This window comes from Pyrus communis, chromosome 3 (assembly GCF_041283825.1).
Source record: "Pyrus communis isolate YQ-2024b chromosome 3, ASM4128382v1, whole genome shotgun sequence".
NCBI classification, from domain to species: Eukaryota; Viridiplantae; Streptophyta; class Magnoliopsida; order Rosales; family Rosaceae; genus Pyrus; species Pyrus communis.
Genome location: NC_142567.1, coordinates 8,354,900 through 8,371,023, shown reverse-complemented (window position 1 = coordinate 8,371,023; position 16,124 = coordinate 8,354,900). Strand labels below are relative to the sequence as shown.

The 16,124-nt window shown below is 34.5% G+C and overlaps 1 long non-coding RNA gene across 2 annotated transcripts in view; it reads right to left on the bottom strand.

Annotated features, from left to right (window-relative positions):
• Window positions 1–16,124, bottom strand: part of LOC148697857 (uncharacterized) — a 69,519-nt gene extending 53,395 nt beyond the window's left edge. Inside the window, exons 1-6 of one of the 2 annotated variants that reach the window (XR_015960601.1) lie at window positions 15,712–16,124; window positions 15,296–15,522; window positions 14,538–14,606; window positions 12,206–12,294; window positions 11,130–11,205; window positions 9,901–10,947 (exon numbers count right to left, since the gene is read on the bottom strand). This is a non-coding gene — a long non-coding RNA (uncharacterized LOC148697857). Of the gene's footprint in view, window positions 1–9,900; window positions 10,948–11,129; window positions 11,206–11,954; window positions 12,295–14,537; window positions 14,607–15,295; window positions 15,523–15,711 lie in introns of those variants that run through there. The other variant, XR_015960600.1, reaches the window with a different exon arrangement.

Below are 16,124 nucleotides of genomic sequence, written 5' to 3'. Positions count from 1 at the left end.
TTAAAATTTGACAGAAAATGGATGCAGTGGCGGATATAATAAGTGATAGAATTGCTTGCGTCAGGAAATGAATTTTCTGACAGAAAATATTTTAAAACCGACAGAAATTATGTCGGTTATATCTGACAGGATATACATTTATAAGAATAAATAAAAGCTTTCTTGTTGGATAAAACCGACAGAAAATATATTAATAATAAAAAAAATATTTCTGCATTTTCCATATCCCCTGTATTCAACATCCAAAACCTTGCCAGAGCTCGATCTCGAAAACCGCAGGGCCCTTAAATTCTTAGGCAAGGGAGCAATGGTGCTAATGCCTTTAATATCAACAGGTATGCAATAATGTCAGTGAGTATTATGTAAAGCTACCAACCTTTTGTCATGGAGTTTTCAGTATAAGAGCCTAACTAGTACCTTGTTTTTTGCAGTTTAAGATTACTACTTCACAAGACAATACCTTCAGAGTTGAATAAACCGACATCACATATGCAAACTCTGGAACACGAAGATCTTTTAGCCGTGTGTGTTTTTGTTGAGGGGGTGTTAGAAGAAAGTTTTGCTAAGTTTGAGAAAGATGAGCTAGATTCTGATAATTTTGTGAGATGCGAACTTGGAGCTTGCTGGATACAACACTTGCAAGACCAAAAGAATATAGACAAAGATAAGAAACCGTCAAACGAGAAGGCTAAAAATGAGTTGAACGTTGAGGGACTTGGGACACCTCTTAAATCCCTTAAGAACAATAAGAAAAAAATCAGATGGAGGCAATACCAAGCTGCAATTTGAAAGCTCAAAGTCTCATGCAGATGGTGTTGTTGTCGAAGCTGAAAATAGCATATCCCCTTCCGTGGAATCAAAGCTTGAGACTAATGCCAAAGAAAATGAGCACCGGCGCAAGGAAAAGATGGAGGGGTTATATTGTGGAAAATTTTGTTATGGTTTTAAAAAATAAAATAATAATTGTTGGGTTTAATAAATAAATAAATAATATGTATTTAAATAGAATATGCTTTTAAAAATTAAATAAATAATTGTTTGGTTTAATAGATAATTTTTACATTTTTGGTTTAATAGATAATAATCCATGTAAAATATGCGATAAAGAAACAAAAAGAGAATTGTACAATGCAAATGTCTTCGCACAAACTAAATATTGTCTAATCAATACTTGAAAAACAAAAATAAAAATTTAGCACAAATTACTTTTCCCACTTCAAAATTTAGGCAAATTTATGCATTCTACGAAACTAGTTTCCATGATCTAGCCGTCAAACTTGTTTGTAGATACTACAAGATCGCATACGTAAAAAATCGTGCAAAACAAACATTCAGAGATTACGTAACGGAATAAAAGTTTTCGACGGTTATAAACGAAAATTTACAATTTAATGGTTATTTTAGCTTCGATTTTAATGATTTTTTATAGCTATACTCATTGACCCTATAAGAATGTAATGAATAAATTTGATCTTCAATTTAAAATATTTACACTAGTGGATACTACAAAATCTTATTTTATAATTAATGGAAGTATAACATTAACTCTAAGTGTTTGTTTAATATACTGTTTTAATGCGATACACATTCTACGAAGCATTTTTCAACGATCCAACCATCAAACTTGTTTGTACACACTCCGAGATCACATACGTAAAAAATTATAAAAAAAAAGCATTAAGAGATTAGGTAACAAAATAAAAGTTTTCGACGGTTATAAACGAAAAATCACAATTTAATGGTTCCTTTAGCTCCTATTTTGATGATTTTTTACAGCTACACTCCTTGATCCTATAAGAATGCATTGAAGGAATTCGATCTTCAATTTAAAATATTTACACTAGTGGATACCACAAAATCTTATTTTATACTTGATGAGGAAGTATAACATTAACTCTAAGTATTTGTTTAATCTACCGTTTTGACTCGATATGCATTCTATGAAACTTTTTTCAACGATCCAACCGTCAAATTTATTTATACATACTCCGAGATTGCATACGTAAAAAATCGTAAAAAAAAAAACATTCAAAGATTACATAACAGAACAAAAGTTTTCGCCGGTTATAAACGAAAAATTCACAATTTAACGGTTATTTTAGCTCCAATTTTAATGATTTTTTTACAGCTACACTCCTCGACCCTATAAGAATGCAATGAATAAATTTGATCTTCAATTTAAAATATTTACACTAGTGGAAACCACAAAATCTTATTTATACTTAATGGAAACATAACATTTACTCTTAAGTGTTTGTTTAATCTACTGTTTTGATGCAATATACATTCTAAGAAACTTTTTTCAACAATCAAACCGTCAAATTTGTTTGTACACACTCCAAGATTGCATACGTAAAAAATCGTAAAAAACAAACATTAAGAGATTACGTAACGGAACAAAATTTTTCGACGGTTATAAACGAAAAATCACAATTTAACGGCTATTTTAGCTCCGATTTTGATGATTTTTTACAACTACACTCCTCGACCCTATAAGAATGCATTGAACGAATTCGATCTTCAATTTAAAATATTTACACTATTGGATATCACAAAATCTTATTTTATACTTGATGGGGAAGTATAACATTAACTTTAAGTGTTTGTTTAATCTACCGTTTTGATGCGATACGCATTCTATGAAACGCTTTTCAATGATCCAACCGTTAAACTTGTTTGTACACACTCTGAGATCGCATACGTAAAAAATCGCAAAAAACAAACATTCAGAGATTAGGTAACGGAGCAAAAGTTTTCTATGGTTATAAACGAAAAATCACAATTTAACGGTTATTTTATTTCCGATTTTGATGATTTTTTACAGCTACACTCTTCGACCCTATAAGAATGCAATGATTGAATTCAATCTTCAATTTAAAATATTTACACTAGTGGATAAATCTTATTTTATACTTAATGGAAGTATAACATTAACTCAAGTGTTTGTTAAATCTATCAATTTGATAGGATATGCATTCTACGAAACTAGTTTCAACGATCCAACCATCAAATATGTTTGTATATACTTCGAGATAGCATGTGTAAAAACTCGCAAAAAAAAAAAAAAAAAAAACATTCAGAGATTATTCTGGCTGCCGTCCAAAATTTTGCTTTATTCATGTCAGTTATATCTGATAGGGCCATGACTGAAAAAAAATAATTAAAAACATGTGTTTATTTATTTATTTTTAATCAATATAACATTTTAAAATAGTAAAATCAGACATGATGGAGTAACCAGATGTTCATGTATGTTTATGTGCCAGACAATGTGCTTTGTGACGCATTGAAAAAAATTGTTTGAATTTTTTCTGTATCTTGTTGCTTGCCATGAGGGAGTATAATTCTTATTACAAAAATGATAGAGCTTCAGATTGTAGTCTGTTGTTATTATTCTCTCAGAAAATTTATGGCTCGTGTTAGGGTCATGAGTGAAAAAAATATTTAAAATATGTGTTTATTTATTTATTTTAATCAATATAACATTTTAAATAATAAAATTTTCATTTCTGTCGGTTAGAAGTGCCAGAATACTAAAATAATAACCGTTAGAAAGTAAAATAATAAAATAGTCAATTTTTGTCAGTTATAACCGCCACCATTAACTTAAAAACCATCAGGATCTGTAAAAAGTATTTTAGAAAAAGGATTAAAAAATACTATCAGTTATAATCGACAGGAGCTTTTTGATATCCGCCAGAAATTTATGTCGGATATAACCGACATGATTTTTCTAATATCTGTCACTAATTAAATGATGTGTCAAATATAATTTATCCGACATGATTTTTCTAATATCCGCCACCTAAAACTAATATTGTAGTAGTGGAGGTTTGATGGCATTTGGGTGATTGTGGATCTATTCACCAAGACTGCTAACTTCTTACCTGTTCAACAGACCTACACACTGGAGAAGTTGGCACAGTTATTCATCGATAATATTGTCAAACTCCATGATGTACTTGTCACCATTGTTTCGGACAAAGATCCAAGATTCACCTACAGATTTTGGAGAGCATTCAATGAAGCCATAAATACTCAGCTGTTGTACAACACTGCCTATCATCCACAGACCGATGGTTAATTTGAGATGACAATTTAGCCTTTGGAAGACATGTTGAGAGTGTCTGTTCTCCAATAGAAGGGTAGTTAAGATATCTATTTGCCATTGATCAAGTTTGCCTATGACAACAGCGGTACTACCATTCTAGTATCGGAATGGCACCATTTGAGACACTGTATGGGAAGATGTGCCAGACACCGTTGTGATAGACTGAGGTCGGTGAACGGTTGTATGTGGGGCCAGAAATTGTCGACACCATAAATACTAACATCCAGTTGATTAAGAGGAACCTGAAGGTGGCACAATATCGACAGAAGAGCATTGCCGACCGACATTCCAGGGATCGTGAGTATGAGATTGGTGACTTTGTCCTTCTGAAGTTGTCATCCTGGAAGGGTGTGGTTCGTTTTGGTAAACGGGGAAAGTTGAGTCCTCAATATATTGGTCCCTACCGAATCATATAAAGAATTGGTGCAGTTGCTTATAAATTAGAGCTACCACTAGAGTTATCGCAGATTCACGATGTTTTTCATGTTTCCATGCTTTGGAAATATGTACCAGATCCCTCTCACATCATTCAGTCGGAACCATTAGAAGTGAGTCAGGATGCGAGTTATGTTGAAGAGCCAGTGGCGATCATTGATCGACATGATGAATCTCTAAGGAATAAGGTTATTCCGTTAGTGAAGGTGTTGTGGAGGAACCATGCAGTCGAGGAAGCGACGTGAGAAATGGAGGAATTGATAAGGAGCCAGTATCCATATTTATTTATTTAAGGTTGTAATTTCGGGGACGAAATTCTTTTAAGTGGGTAGATTTGTATTTTCATATTGTCTGACTTATGAAATTACCTTTTTACCATTGAGCTGACTTTGTTTGATTGTGTCATCAAAACACATAGTTTTAATTTAATTAAGTTATTCATATCGTACTCAACGCCCAAACGTGTAGGCATGAACAGATTCAAACTTGGAGTTATAACGAAGATTTTACATTTTGAACGTCGAACGTTTTTTGGATATTTTCGTATTTCTTCTTTAGTGACATTGTTATGAATGCCATAAGGCCCATTTCCTTTTTCATCTCCTTCCGGGCCTTTTTTCCCTTTTTTCCTTTGGACTCGTGAGCCCCCTCTCGTACACAACTCTCTCGTATCTCTCCTTCACTTTATCTCATTCTCTCTATCTCTTCTCTATCTCCCCGTGCCCGCTCTCTACAACTCTCCATCTTCTCTCTAAAACTCACACACATAACAATCTCAAACCGCCACCATGTGGCGGAGAAGTTTTGGAAACCCTATGACAAGCTGAGGAACCCTCTAGCGACGTTGTCACTATTCATCATCTTCCCCAACATATTTCGTAATTTTTTGAAGTTGGTAAGCTTCTAGAAACCCTTGAGATGTATTTTAAGAGTAGATCAAAGCTTGTTTTAAGTTGTACACATGTGTTAATTGCAGAAAATAGCTCGGAGTAGCTTTTCCAAATTTTCCAACGAACACCGCCACTTTCGAGGTGTTTTTCGGCCAAAGCACGGTGATTTAGCTATCGTGCAAGGTACAATTCTCTTCATATCATTGAGTACTACAACTTTGGTGTTTGAATCACTTGATTTGGTTGAATAATGAAGAAGTTATGAGTGTTTGAAGTTGTGCCTAGAAACCGGCCAAACTATAAGTTCAAACTGGGTTGACCTAACCCGTTTAACCTTAACCCAGACTAATTTGGGCCAGATTTCCTAACCCAATAAGCTAAGCCCAAACCCAGTTAAGCCCAGCCTAATAACCTAGTAACCCAGAAACCCAACTAGGCCTTTAGGCCATGGAGTCCGGCCTAAGCTATAGGCCCAAGCCAAGGACCCTAGGCCCAAGCCCAGAAGCCTAAACCCTGAGCCCAGCCAGTGCGTGAGCCTATGCATGGGTGAGTGTGGAGCACACGTGCCGTTGTCGGTGACTTTTCCGGCTAACTTTCCAGCGACCCACGGTGGCGCATGGCCGCTAGGTCCGCCACCTTGTGGCGACGCGTGGGGGTACCCGAGGTCCCTCCTTATGTTTTTCAACGTCCTGAATCTATTTATGACATCTGTTTTCTGAAATTCAATTGTTATGATAGAGTTTTATTAATTGGAACCTTTATGTGCTTAGGTGCAATTATTAACGGCGTTTTCCGTCCCTCCTATTTCGCATGACTCTTCGACAACGGAGTATCTGTGAGTGGACTCCTTCTAAAATGTATAATTTTATGCATACACGAAAAACATGATTTAATGGTTACGTTTTATGAGTAAATTAGATGTTACTTTTTATGAGATATCATGCTTTACTGAGAATATTTTGGAATACCATGCTTTATCGATTTTATGTTCTTTGTAGTATATATGATGGATGATTATATACTATGAAGATGTTTTGAGATATGATGTTTTAGCTACTGAGCTCCGTTGAGATATATGTACTTATGTTGGAAAGATTATATTCAATGTTTTGTGCTTATCTAGTGGTCATTGTCCTACCGACGGGCGTATGTTCTGCCTACGGGCGTGTGATGGAGAGCCTTCGGGCGATTATGATACCACTAGTTAGCACACTATATATGATATATATTTTATGAAAGGTTTGTGGCATGCTAGGGTTTTCGGAAAACCTATCACATATTATGCTATTAGTTTTCATAAACTTTGGGGGTTAGTACGTTATTGAATAACTATGTTTGTACTACTTATATATCAAGTTGGTCCACTCATATTTGTTTTGGGCCCCCTCAGGACATAGTAACGAGGCATACGATCCGAGCTACGAGGCATTCACCTACCAGTGATATCATGCCATACACTTTGCTTTTGACATCACTTGTAATAGCACTTTCTGTGCACCTTCCGCTTATATTCTGAATTAGATGTATGCTCTGAACATGTCATGCATTATCACTATCATTTTATTAACGGCTGAATATTATTATGTATTTTTTTAAGGTTGCATTTGAATATTACATTGTGTAGTTATGCGCGAAATTTATATGTATGTTTCACATGTTCTAGGCATATGCATTCATTAAAAGGAAAACTAATGAAAAGGGCTTGAAAATTTTGAGTTTTAACAATAAGGACAAAATAAAGGGTAAAGTGAATAGTACCAGGATTGACTTTTTAATGCAAAAATATGGTTTTTTGTTAAAACGAACAGTACCAGAAGCTTTTCGTTGTAGTTCCCTTCATTAAATGGCTTATGTCACCCTCGAGTGTCGGTCAGCACGTGGCCATCCCGATGTCCCCTGGATATCGGGATCCGTGCGTGTCAATTATCTATTCCTTTCGGGCTTGGAGAAGCTATGAGGAATTTGCCCGTGGCCCCAATCAAGCAGAGCTTTTTTATTAAATTCGCATAGGGCAAAATGTCAAAGACGGCCCTAAAGCCTATCCTTCATATGGCTATTCGAAAAAGGGGGGGGGGGGTGGGGTTTGTTTGGGTTGATTTTGGGCCAAAACCGAAACCAAACCAACCTAGTAGGTTTGGCCAAAATTGCAAACCAAAACCAATCAAGCCGGGTCCAAAACTGATTAGGTCGGTTAACCGACAATAGTGGGTTGGTTTGGGTCGGTTTTCGATTTGTGTGAACACCAATTAAATTCAAAGTTTAACATTCAAACATTCTTAAAGTTACAAAAAATAAAAAATAAATTTTTTTTATCAAAGCTCCAATCCTACAAAATATTACAATCCAAATGTTCCAAAAGTTCCAAAAGATCAAAGTTCCAAAAGTTCTACTGGAGAAAGCATTACATATAGATACTTAAATATTACATTCAGACATTTCTAAAGTTCAAAAGTTCTACTGGAGAAGGCATTACATATCGAAAAGTTCCAAAAATTCCATACTTCCAAGCCTCTAGTAACTTTCCCATCACTTCTTACACTCCAACAACCTGCTGATGTAATAATTATGTAAACACAGAAGCATAAGCTTTGCACAAGAGTTCGCAATTAAATATATGAACTATGAAGTTATAAACAAGTTATCATATCTTACAAGCCACGACTAGTCAATTAACATCAATTAGGAGATATATTTAAGAAAATAAAGCATGGGAAAGTTTAAATAAAACAAGAGAAACTATAAAAGACAACGAAAAGTACTTTGCCTTTTTCCATGTTCTCTAAAGCATGGTAGAAGTCCAGGTTATCCGCTGTAGGTTCCTTGAAGAAGTCAAATGCCTCAGCCCTCAACCAATCATTTGTGCAAATCCGCGCTTCAACTGTTTTGGGGGTCAAAGAAGCCCGAAAAGGATCCACAACCCTTTTTCCATACAAAATGCAACTTTTGATGGTACACTAGAAGCAGGAACAGCAAATACATCCTTTGCAATTTTAGATGAAATAGGAAACATTGGGGAGTTCTCTTTCCACCATTCCAAAACATTGAATGACACAAGGCCTATATCCTCACATGCATCCATTAAGTACTTATCAACTTCATTTCTAATGTGAACTACATTCTTCGCTTTTCTTGGTCTCATGTATTTCTTGAGTCTTGGATTTGTCTCCACACCACTTGCCCCCACCCCACCAAACACTCTCCGAATTAGACTCATTACTTGTTTGGGTATCTTGTGGGCTCTCCTTTTTATACTCATCATACAAGCACATAAGAAGAGTCTTCACGTTATTTGTCATTTCTGGAACTTTGGAGGAATCAATTTCCAAATCTTCAAAAGAGTATGAGACATAATCAAGTTTGTAGCATGGATCAAGAACAACAACTACTATCATAAGCTGGTTCACCTCTCCACCAACACTTCATTTTAGTTGCTAACTTTTTCATAAAAGTATCTCCATTTTTAGCCATAGAGTTCAAATCATCTACAATACTACACATCTCATGGAAAGGGACATGAGAAGCGACCGTGTCTTATAAGCACTAAACTTCTTTGTTGACTCAAAATTTTTTTTCAAGAACTTCACAAAAGCCTTTGCATATTCCCAATCTGTGAATGTTGAAGGCCCCACCACAACTTTCACACCCACAAGTTCAACTCTTTTCCTCTTTTTGCCCATTTTCCCATCATCAAACTCACTGAATTCCTCAAAGTAATTAGCAAATTATGTGTCCTCTTCTTCCAGCCTCTCAAACGTTGTTTGCAACTTTAAAGCAGCCTCTAACATCAAATAGGTGGAATTCCACCACATCTTATATTCCAGAGGCAAGAGGCCTTTGCTATCAATCTTTGCCAAGGCCTAACAAGACCTAAACTTTTCAAGACGAGATGGAGAAGATCTTGTATATTTACAAGCCCTACAAATACACTTAATTGAGCTATGCAATTCACTCAACCCATCCTGAACAATCAAATTGGTGATGTGAGCACAACACTTCATGTGTAAAAGATCTCCATTCAACAAAAGAGTGTTCCAATGCCCTAAAGCCCTCTTCATATATCGAATAGCACCATCATTAGCAGTAGCATTGTCGATGATTGTGAAGACTTTTTCAATGCCCCAATCTGCCAAACACTTCTCTACAAGCCTCCCAATTGCATCACCCTTATGATTTGTAATTTGACAAAAAAAATTTGTGCAAGTTCCACCCACTAGTAGAAAAAAGCTCATCTACCACGGTTAATTCCGTGATAGATTGCAATCCATCATAGGCACTGTGTCCGTTAGTAATCTGAATGTGATTAAAAGTCCTAATTTCTATAACGAACTATAACCGTTGTCAAATGTGAGATAAACCCGGAGTGTGCCCATCGTAGATTGAGATCTAACACCACATTCATTATGACCGTTGTGGATTACAAATTGACCACGGCTAATTACCGTAAAAAAAAAATATTTCCAAAAATTTCCAAAAATAATAATAAATCATTTAATATATAAACAAATTTACAACAACATAATACTTACATAAAAAAAAAATCACATATTCAAATATTAAAAACTACACACTAAAGCTAACGATGAGTTATACTAGAAATATCAAACTACATCCACAAAGTATCAAATAGGCCTCCAATAACAAGAACACTTGAAGACTTTAGATTTCTTTGAACACCTCCAAACAAAGGATCTTGAGATTGAACTACTGCCCCTAATACTTGAGCCTCATCAATTGCTGCCTCTCTCTATTTGCATGGACATAAGCACATGGATCACAAGAAAAAAAAAATCTTGTACTGGTATAGGTGGAAATATACATTTGATCTCAATCAAGAAAAGTGAATAGATATACAAAACCTAGTTAACCCGAGTTATTCTATTCCACCTCTTAGAAAGAAAACAACTTAAATCAAAATACTTAATAGCATGGCTATACAATTATACAAAACTTATACACTGATACATTTATATCAAAAGACTTGAACAGATAAAAAAAGTCTCCAACGGTCCACACAAGAAGCTAAAAATTAACCAGTGAAGACTCGAACAGATGTACATAACTAACTAAGCATGTAGTGCAAAATTAGCAATGCAGGAATGGAGTAAATACAAAACTTAACTTACAATCATCAAGTTTCTAGATATTCCTCTCAACCGTTCTATCTCTAAAACTAGAATTTCATATAGAGTTTCTGCCTCTAAACCTTTCTACTCATGCATTCCTTCGCAATTGAACTCTTGACAAAATTATAATAAGAGGAGTCCTTTGAGAAAAGATAAGCACATGATTAGATTATGAACCTACTAAATATAGCCACTACGTATAATTCTGCAAATTATATATACTAAAACTTACTTGAGTTTTAGCATTGTTCAGCAATAGTAAAAGGACGAAAATACCCCTGAATTTTTCGGTCCATTACCGTTTTGCTGCCTGCTTCACACAATAAAATACATGTGTTGCCCATGATTGCCACATGTTGATCATCCGTTGTCCTTCCAGGTTGCGTGTCTATGATCGTCGAGTTGTGGCATAAAGAAAGATAAAATAATTAATTAAAAAACTGACAAAAAATTATTTAAAAAATATGACTTAAATTAGGCCACATGGTTTGTGGCGCACAACATAATAAAAAATTATAAGAACATTGAATGCATGGACAAAATCATTATTATAAATTGTGAGAAACCCACATGTCCCCATTGCTTTGCCTTTTGATTATTTTATTTTTTGATTTTGCTCGGCTTTTTGTCTTCCACGTCGAGTCTCCTGCAGTAGGTGGCACGGAAAACGATTTGTGGCATAGAACACAATAAAATATTATAAAAACATTTGAATGCAGAGTGTGGGTACAAAGAAAGATAAAATAATAATAATAAAAAAACTGACAACAAATATTTAAAAATATGAGTTAATCCAGGTTTGTGGCACATAACACAATAAAAAATTATAAAAAATTTTGAATGCATGGAAACCAAATATTAAAAATTGTGAGAAGCCCCGCTGGCTTCCACCTTGCCTTTGGTTATTTTATTTTTTGGTTTTGCTCTGCTTTTTGCAAAGCCACACAGTAGCACTGGAAACAATGATTAGGTTAGTATGCTTTCAAGTTGTTTTATCTTTTCCTCCATTACCATTTAAATGTGATACTAAATCCTATCTAAATATGTTCTGTTGTATTCCTCTTTGTTCAGGTTGCTTTATCAATAACAACAAGGGCTAAAGACACCTTTCACTACTCTGATCAAGAATGTTTACCGTGTTTTGTTTATCTATATTAAATCATGTTTAACAACCTCTACATATCTTTTTTTGCCCAAAACTCAACAATATTTTTTGCATCTCCTCATTTTTTGTATGCAAAAGCTGGAACACAGTATATTAGATGCAGTTATTAGAAGAAATTCAATTATTGTAATGTTTTTTGTATCTTTATACCAAGAATTTCTATTTTTTGTAATTGAATGTAATCCTCCTAGTCCAAAAATACATACAACTGCTACAATATAATGGATAACTATAATTTGTATCTTTATATTATCTAAATTTAACCTTTTTCAGTTAACACTTTTCCAAATTCATTGTTGTTATCGTTGTTCCGATTTTTTAACCGAAATTTTTTCATTTTTAACATCTTATCTTAACTTCAAACCCGAGGTAACGCGCGGGTATTAAGCACTAGTTATATATACTAAAACTCAGTTGAGTTTTAGCACTGTTCAACAATAGTAAAAGGGCGGAAATGCCCTTGATTTTTTCGGTCCATTACCGTTTTGCTGCCTGCTTCACACAATAAAATACATGTCTTGCCCATGATTGCCACGTGTTGATCATCCTTTGTCCTCTCAGATATTGTGTCTATGATCGTCGAGTTGTGGCACAAAGAAAGATAAAATAATTAATTAAAAAACTGACAAAAAAATATTTAAAAAATATGACTTAAATCAGGCCACATGGTTTGTATCGCACAACACAATAAAAAATTATAAAAACATTGAATGCATGGACAAAATAATTATTAAAAATTGTGAGAAACCCCATTGCTTTGCCTTTTGATTATTTTATTTTTTTATTTTGCTCGGCTTTTTGTCTTCCACGCCGAGTCTCCTGCAGTAGGTGGCACGGAACGGAGGTGGATTGTCTGCCCATCCATTTCCAAACTTTTCTCATGCCCTTCTGTTTATGTGGTCACGGTTAAGCCACATCAACATTTTATATTCCTATTACTTTTTATTTTATTATTTCTATAAAAAATTAATATAAAATATTAATGTAACTTAACCGTAATCACACATCACAGGAGGACATGGGAAGAGTACGGAAATAGGAGGGTAGACAATCCACCTCCGCACGGAACATGGTTTGTATCCCTAAAATATTATAAAAACATTTGAATGTAGAGTCTCCTGCAGAGTGTAGGCACAATGAAAGATAAAATAATAATAAAAAAACTGACAATAAATATTTAAAAAAATGATTTGATCCAGGTTTGTGGCACATAACACAATAAAAAATTATAAAAAATTTTGAATGCATGGAAACCAAATATTAAAAATTGTGAGAAGCCCCGCTGTCTTCCGCCTTGCCTTTGGTTATTTTATTTTTTGGTTTTGCCCTGCTTTTTGTCTTCCACGTGTTGATCATCGGGGGATTTTCTGCTGAGGCCCTTTGTCTTTCATTTTTATCTCTTTCTTTCCTCAATTTTTCCTTTGCTTTTTCTGCTTCTTTCTTTCGCGTTTTAGCAAATGGTGCTTCCTCTTTTTTTCGTGTGTGTTGTCATTGTTATTATGGGTGCATGATTTGGTTCTGTTTTGTATTTTCAGGAAACGGTGTTGTTCGTTTTTCCCAGGTGTTGTTTTGCCATTTTCGCGCTGGTTCTACTTCAGGTATGTCGTTCTTGTTTTCTTTTTCTTTTTCTTTTTTTTTTCCACTTATTTTTGCTTATTTTATGTTCTTGGGTAAATTTGGTGTTTAATTTAGAGCACAGAAAATAAGAAATAATTGTTAAAAAATTCTGTTTTTGGATGAATTTGATGTTTAAATTAGAGTAGAGAAAATAGAAAATAATAAATAAAGAACGAAAGAGAAGTTAAAAAAATTCTGCTTTGTTTGACCAGGGTAAATGAAAAATATAGCTCCAACTCCTATCGATAAATTACAACCGTATATAAAGTTAGCGAAGTTAAGAGTCCGAATTTGCAGGATATGAAAACCATTGATTCCCGGAGCTGCTCAAACATAAGCAAAACAGGTGACTTAAAATAAGTGACTTTTTCTTTGTTCTTTATTGTGACCGAACTGAGTTTTAGTATATGTATAATTTATCATTGTACATTTTATTTTAATTTTTCTGTGATGACAAACAATAAAATTTTTATACCTTCTTAACTTTTTAAACCCATGTATATCTGATGGAAAGACAAAAAAAAAATATTAAAAAAAATGTGATTAAAACCGGGCCACATGATTTGTGGCACAACAAACAATAAAAATTTATACCCGTCCATGTGTCAGTCATCGCCACAAGGTAGTATCTCTACTTTTGTTCTTCTTTCTTCCGTTTTCTTTTCAATTTTTCTTTGCTTCTCCCTCTTTTGGCAATCGTTTGCTTTCTTTTGAATTTTTGGTATGCAAAAGCTGGAACACAGTATATTAGATGGGGTTATTAGAAGAAATTCAGTTATTATAATGTTTTTTGTATCTTTATACCAGGAATTTTTATTTTTTGTAACTAAATGTAATCCTCCTGGTCCAGAAATACATACAACTACTACAATATAATGGATAACTATAATTTGTATCTTTATATTATCTAAATTTAACCTTTTCCAGTTAATGCTTTTCCAAATTTATTGTTGTTATCGTTGTTCCTATTTTGTAACCGAAATTTTTTCATTTTTAACATTTTATCTTAACTTCAAACCCACGACAACGCGCGGGTATTAAGCACTAGTATATGCTATACAAGATTAACCAAACCAATACCATAAACAACGATTTTTTTTATATACCATAAACAATAGTACCCAGATCGAAAGTAAAATCTAATAAACAATAGCGATTTGAGAAATTTAAATTATAGAAATATACAGAGGACGCACCTGTAGAAGTTAAACATAGAATCACAATTTAATTTTGCTGCCCAGAATTTAATTGATCTGTACGATTCACTGTAGTGCAAAATAGCATACATATCAAATATACCTCAATTCATTGTTTTTCCTTCTTTGTTTTATTTTTTTAAATGAAAGCTTAATAATTCAAGAGTAACTTGCAAATTGTAATAACCCTGAATTAACAAAAGCAATAGTAAACGAAAAAGAAGCATTAAGACCTTTAAACTAAGCAAAACCCAGCCACTTGCAAAACATCTATATTGGCAGAATTAACCAAATTTTAACCCCTTTTTCCTTCTTTATACTTCTATTGGTCACTATAATAGTAGTTCGCCTACAAAATGCCAAAAAATCAGGAAAACAAACAAAAATAGGTTCAAGGATAGCATCGTTGAGTCTTCGTGGACATCAAAATTAAAAATGAGAGCGGGACAATTTGAGGGAGATCTTTCACATATAAATTTGTCAGAAACCAAAACTATACAAACAGTTCACTTATTAAAGAAAAACAATGTCTCACATCAGTAATTCAAAGCTAGAATCCCATTATCGTACCCCGGTTAGCACCATTTTCACATTAATCAGAATCCTCAAAGCAAATTCTTTACGAATCAGTGCATACCAACGTCAATATGAGTTTACAATTCATCAAGAATGCCACTTTTAATAACTAGAGGTACAAATGTAAAGCAAAACAGTTCCGAAAAACAACAGAAAGTGTGAATGTAATTATGTAAATGTACCTCAGCCAGGTCGAGATGCAAATCGTCTTTTAAATGGAAAGTTAAAAACTGACAGCAAGCCTTGCAAGGCCTAGGACACCTTGAACAAAATACCATGGCAACAGCCACATTGCCAGGGCACAATTCGATCCCAAAAACTTTCACACTGCTCGTTCTATGCTTGGTCATGCTTGGAGAAGGCATGCTTGCCTCCTTTACCCTATCAGTTATCAACACATCCCTTTCTCCTGCATCATGTTATTGAACCAAAACTAAGTACAGCTTTAATCTTCATCACATTTAGCCAAAATCGAAAGGTTAAAAAAAAAACATACTTAGATATTCATAATTACACTTTAATTGCAGAATAATCACGGTACCGTTTCAATAAACGGAATTAAATTTTAATATTTTTACAAATAAATCGAGCGACATACTAGTCCTGGAATTGAGGAACGGCTGGTCATTCAAGTTGAGCCGGCGAGTGGGCGAGGCCATGGGGACGGCGACCGACATGTCGTTCTCCAGAGGAAGCTTCCGGCGGGCTCTGCGTTAGTGACAAGTTCTTGTGTGGGCGTCGGGTAAAAGACGGTTGCGATTTCGAAGAAGAGGGGGAGCGGGGCTTTGGAGAGAGAAATGAGTAGTTTGGAGATTTCGGAGAAACCGCCGAAGGAAGCGAATGGGTGAGACTGGGTGGTTGGTGGTATCAGATGTAGAATTGGTATATAGATTGGGTTTAAGATAGAGTTGGTTCTGAGAACAAATTTGAGAGTAATATTAAATAAATTAACCTACAACATTCAGAGACCATGATTGATTTCAAGAAGACGCTGTGATTAAATTTATTTCA